Source organism: Miscanthus floridulus, chromosome 3 (assembly GCF_019320115.1).
Source record: "Miscanthus floridulus cultivar M001 chromosome 3, ASM1932011v1, whole genome shotgun sequence".
In the NCBI taxonomy this organism is placed as follows: domain Eukaryota; kingdom Viridiplantae; phylum Streptophyta; class Magnoliopsida; order Poales; family Poaceae; genus Miscanthus; species Miscanthus floridulus.
In genome coordinates, this window is record NC_089582.1 from 5,525,068 (window position 1) to 5,531,351 (window position 6,284).

Sequence of the window (6,284 nt, forward strand, 5' to 3'; positions counted from 1 at the left end):
TACCACGCTTGAAACGTCTGTTTAGAAACAAAGACCATGCAAAGTTATTGCGATGGCACAAAGAAGACCGTAAGGTAGACAATATGTTGAGACACCCTGCTGATGGGTCCCAGTGGAGAGCAATCTATAGAGAATTCCCAGAGTTTGCAAATGACGCAAGAAACTTAAGGTGTGCTTTAAGTACGGATGGTATGAATCCTTTCGGGGAGCAGAGCAGTAGTCATAGCACTTGGCCTGTTACTCTATGTATCTACAACCTTCCTCCCTGGTTATGCATGAAGCGTAAGTTTATTATGATGCCAGTGCTCATCCAAGGTCCAAGGCAACCTGGCAACGACATCGATGTGTACCTGAGGCCACTAGTTGAAGAACTTCTACTTTTGTGGAACAGACCAGGTGTACGTGTGTGGGATGAGCACAAACAGGAGCACTTTGAACTGCGAGCATTGTTGTTCATAACCATCAATGATTGGCCTGCTCTAAGTAATCTTTCAGGCCAATCAAACAAGGGAATGTCGAAAGGTAATGTACCAGTCAGCTACCTTGGCCATTTCAATGACATTAGGTAACGCACTATTTCGATGACATTAAAGGTATATTCTTGAAAAAATGTCGAAAGGTAATGTACCTTGGCCATCGTCGATTTCTTTCTGCGAATCACCCCCTAAGAAAGAAAGGCAAGCATTTTAAAGGTAAGGCAGACCACCAGTCCAAGCCGGGCAACCGAACTGATAAGGATGTACTCAATATGGTCAAGGATGTGAAAGTAGTATTTAGAAAGGCACATGCCATTTGAGTCGGATGGATCGTCTTGGACCATTCTGATCAAGAAATCATCATCACAGGGTCCGCGTCCGGTTCGGATCCAAATCCGTGTATTAGGCCCCGATCGTGTCGCCGTCCGTCTACCACACGCTCGATCGATTGCTTAGTCCCTGGAACTGGAGGATCGATCGTATCGCATCTGGAGTACGTACTTGTTGCTCAGATTTTTGTGCCATATAAATTGATATATATAGCGACTCCGATCCTACGTACGTACGTGCCGTCGTTTCAATTCCTCCAATCCCAACCCACCGACGACTTGCATGGCGTCTTCGTTGCCGGAGGAGCTCGTCCAAGAGATCCTCGTGCGCCTCCCCGCGGACGAGCCAGTGCACCTGGTCCGCGCCAGCCTCGTCTCTGCAAGGCCTGGCGCCGCGTCCTCTCCGACCGGGACTGCTTCGTGCGCCGCTGCCGCAGATTCCATGGAGCGCCGCCCCTGTTCGGCTACATCCAGAACCGCTACTCCGACGCCTCATCCATGCAATTGGTCCCCGTGAAGACCTCCGTCGCCTCCATCGTTCGCATGCCGACGGTCGAAAACAGAGCTGGGTCGCCCTTGACTGCCGCCACGGGCGCGTGCTGATCCACTTCAGGGACGCGTCAAAGAGGAGACTCGTCGTCTGGGACCCCATCACCGGCAGCCAGCAGCACCTGAGATTGTCCTCTGATAGATACCCGTCCTACTCGTCCTACAACTACACAGGGGCGGTGCTGTGTGCCAAGGACGGCTGCGACCACCTCGACTGCCACGATGGTCCGTTCCGTGTGGTCTTTGTAGAGACCAACCTTCTCAGCCCTATATTCGCATGTGCGATCAGTTACTCATCACTGACCGGTGCGTGGAGCGCTCCCGCTCCCACCCCCAATCATATCACTAATAGCTCCAACTACTACTGCTTCAGAGCCGGTCGCAAACCCAGTCTTCTTATTGGAGATGTCATATACTTCCCCTTTGAATATAACACAAACATCATCAAGTATGACCTGTGTACACAATGGCTTTCCGAGATCAACATACCACGAGGTATGTCTAGGGCAGTTCTCATGAAGACAGAGGATGGAGGGCTGGGACTTGCCACCCTGTCTGACGACAATTGCATCCATATGTGGTCACGACAAGATGTTACTAATGACATTGATGGGTGGGTGAAACACAAGGTTATGAAGCTTGGGACATTGCTCCCAAGTCGTGTACCATACAAGTCATATCAAGTGGTTGGCTTCGCCGAGGGCACAAATACTATTTTGGTTAACATATCTACTGAAATCTTCACAGTTGACCTTAAGTCAAAGAAAGTGAGAAAGGTTAGCGAAAGAGAGGGCGACCGATTCGACCTCATCTTACCTTACACGAGCTTCTACACTCCCAAGGTATAGTAGCTTTGTGGCTTTCTTTATTATATACCTGTCTTAGAAATGTTATAGTTATGTCCATTTACTTCTGTCAAGTAGTCATAAACCGGAGCCATTGGATGTGAATAATACAATATGGTGTTCAGATATGCAGCAAATTACTGTCACCTATCCGTAACCCTTAAAGCCTTTGCATACAACATGATTTAGATATATATTTTTGAGCCATGACTTGTAAATGATCTTTTAGGAATGTATGGTCAATCGGAATTTCACATATCTATTTTAGTGATATACTATCAATATATCTATAGAAACTTAAACATATATTAGTTTGTATTAACTTTTAGGCCATGTGATGCAGAAGTACCAAGCCATATAATCATTTAGCGGTAAATATATCAAATATTTGCAAATATCAAACTAATGGATTGTATCTTTTCAGATCTTGCAACTGCAAACTGTCACTACCATGAAGATGCAATGATTCATCCATGAACATGATCCTGCTACTGTTTGACAGTTGAGTATAGAAAGTAGGTTCTCATGGACATTAAGTATGTTTAATTCTAAGTTGTGCAGTTGAAGGAAAGAAAGAGTTCGTCATATTTTTTCTTTTTACATTCAGCTGTGCAATTGTTGTGACCAATAGTTTATCTCGTCGCGCTATCTCCTCTTTCTTGCTCCTTGGGGATTTGATCTATAAGGTCGACAGGAAACCCCATTGTCAGTCATACAACTTTTTTTTTACAGCTTGGCAGCTAGCTAGTGGTGTCATAGTCATGATGTTGATTAACTAGGAAAAAAACAGAAGAAACATTTTCTAGTTTCTACATGATGCACTCATCATACGGGCTGAAGTATGACTGCATACTACAGAGCTGTGCAAATACATGGAAGAGAAAACATTTTCTTAACCAGAAACACTAATTTTTTATGGAAGTACACATGTCAATTTACTACTACTACGCTAAGTCTCATTATTGATCATATGTCTGCTGTAGACATTGCTGGATATATATAACAAGCCTTAGTTTCTGCAGCAGGCGATGCCGTTTAATAATTCCTCTAAAATGGCTATGTTTTTCGTTTCCTTTTGTGAGTTTTTCAGTTTTCTGAGACATGAACATGTCTGCCCAGGCCCCAAGCCTCTAGTATATGATTAGGGCATGATTGGTTCATTGATCAGAGGAGTCTGGCTTGCTCGCTCCTACGGCCCAGCTGAGCTAGGCCCGGCTTACTGTATCCAACGTACTCAACATTAGTTGATTATATGAGTATATACTAGATGAGCACATTGGTTGTTTGGTTTGCTGCTTATTGGCTCCTATCTGCGCTCGCTCGCTCTCTCACGGGCTATGCTTTTCGTTTCCTTTTGTGAGTTTTTCAGTTGTCAGTTAGACATGAACATGTCTTCCCAGGCCCCAAGCCTCAATCTAGTATATTGGTTCAGTGATCAGAGGAGTCTGGCTTGCTCGCTCCTACGGCCAGGCTGAGCTACGGTGCTTGTGTTGCTGCATGCATGCTTAATTAGCCGTTGCATCGTAGCCTCCATTTTGATATATAATACATACAGTAATCTAAAGGCATTATTCAACTACATTACTTCCTCGAGGATTGTGCAGTGCAGGTTCTTGAGCTGGTTCCCTCCCCTGTCTGTGTGCATGCTGCATGCATATGGCCTCAAGAGTCAAGACTGGATTGCTTAGAGGCGCCGTTCGTCAGTTGCTTTCTTAAAAAGGCATGCATCAGTGCCTTAGTCAGCACTCAGCAGCAGAGTCAATGCCGGAAGTTCTGCACAACTATGTTATCAAGTCAAATCTACTCCTGCACTGCACAGGTTTACACTAGGCTGTTGTGGTCTTTGTGCAAGTTTAGGGACCCCTGTAAATTCCACTCTTTCATTTAGTTAGGAGAAGGTTTGGACGGATGATTAATGTTCCATTTACATGATAAAAAGTACTCCTTCGAGGTTGGTAAAAGTAGTCGGTTTAGACAGCGATACGGTATCCAAAGCATAACTTTAACTTCTTATTTTTATAAAACTATTTATTAAAAAGTGATATGTGTCTATTTTTATGAAAGTATTTTTCAAGACAAAAATCTATTCATGTGGTTTTCATATTTTCAAACTCAGCAACTTAAAAGTTATTCATGATTTATATTCCCAATGCTTGACTAAAGCCTTGTCCAAAACGACTTCCTGGTCTAGTGTTCCCCCATGACCGAAAAACCAATTCTTTGCACGTTCTCTCCACTCGAGTGATTCTGGTCTGATACCCTTGGCAAGAAGGTCTGCTTCCATTTTGTTATAATTCTTAATGGCAGTCGGGTAGCCACCTGATCCCAAGGTATGGTGGTATGTCTTCTGTTGGGCATTACGTTGGTTCTTTATCACCCGACTCACACCCTCTTCCGAAGTCTTGTACTGTACAAACTCATCCCAATAGAGCCTCTGCTTTGAGATCGGGCCTGGGACAGTAAAATCTGGTGCTATGTTCTTCTTGACATACGTCGTGTATAGGTGTTTCTTCCAAGTCTGAAACTGGGTGGCCATCTTCTTCATTGCCCAATTCCTAACTCGCTCCTTTAATTCATCACCATCTATTATATCATCATAACCATCTGTTTGGAGCGTGAAATGTACCAAGACATCATTCCAAATTAACGTCTTGTCACGATCGGAGACAAAACTGATATGAGGAGCATTGGTCTTCTTCTTCCATTCACGGGTACTAATCAGGAGCCGGTCCCGTACAAGGTAACCACAGTGGTGCACAAATTTCATTTTATTCGGCCCCCCGGTTCTCCTGTATCCACATTGAACTCCGAGATGATGAAGCGACCCTCCAATGGCTTTTTGGGACCTTGAACATTTTTACTCTTCGTTGTAGTTGTTGATGTCGATCCAGAGGGCTACAAAACATAAACATTATTTTTAATGTCATGAGCACACATAAGACATATGATAATATATATAGCTAATAATAAAAAATATATACTTGGCCAATATGTTGTTGCTCATTTTGTTCAAGAGCTAAGTACTGACTCCCGTCATCTGCATCCTCTTGCACGTTATTTTTAGCACCATCATCGCCGGCAACTTGAGTGCCAGTGTTGATCAAATTCATCATCAACTCCTCATCCATATTTCTCGGGTCGGCCATCTAGCTTCAAAAAACAAAACCAATATATAGTACGTCAAATCTTTGCTTATTACATGCGTAAAATCTACAAACAATATGCATTATTAAATCTTGCCCCTCGGTCACGGACGCAATTCGCCACACTAGGACGAACTACGTCGGTACTAGGGCGAATTAGGGCACGAGAAAGGGCGGTGTGACAAGAGTGGCGGTGCTCCACTCCGCCGTATATATGTCTGTACACATGGGTGAACGAGGGCGGCGGTGCTCCGCCGTATACATAGAAACGCATGGATGAAATGCATATGAATACAAATGACGTATATATACGTGTCGGCGCGGTGGCCGGTGTGCTGACGACGATAACGTGAGGCGGGCCGGCGTGCTGACGACGACGACGACGTGAGGTGGGCCGGGGCGGTGTCGGTGCGTGATGTTGTGATCCTATGTACCATGTGAACCATGTAGTCATTCATCATATGAGAAAATTCTATGTTAATAATGTAAGTATAAGTCATTATGAAATGTAAGTATATGTGTCTTATTGCTCATATAACCATTACTATTTCCGAAATGATAAGAATTTATTTTCTTCTTCTACAGGCGATCTCTGATGCTATGATATAAAGTTTGAAGATAGTCTTCCCGGAAAAAAAATATGTAATGCTCGTATTACTTTAGCAACATTAATATATTATATCTGTATATTCAAAGTTCACAAATGAAGAAACATTGAAGTTTTCCTTCATTTGTCTGTAGCCATGCATGCAAGTCCAACCAAATCTGCTAACATCATCACATGTGATATTTTTGATAAACTAAAAAACGCTTAGTTTACAAACTGGGTATCAAAATTGAGTTTCTATTTGGCCATTATATATCCTACAACAAATCCTTCAAAAAAAAAGACCCTACATGAATATATTTGGATAAAATTTCGTTAACAAACATTGATCTATG

At 43.3% G+C, this 6,284-nt stretch overlaps 1 pseudogene; it reads left to right on the top strand.

The window, feature by feature from the left end:
- The first annotated feature begins 1,088 nt into the window (after window positions 1-1,088).
- LOC136543024 (uncharacterized) lies at window positions 1,089-2,202 on the top strand (annotated as a pseudogene).
- Window positions 2,203-6,284: the final 4,082 nt, after the last annotated feature.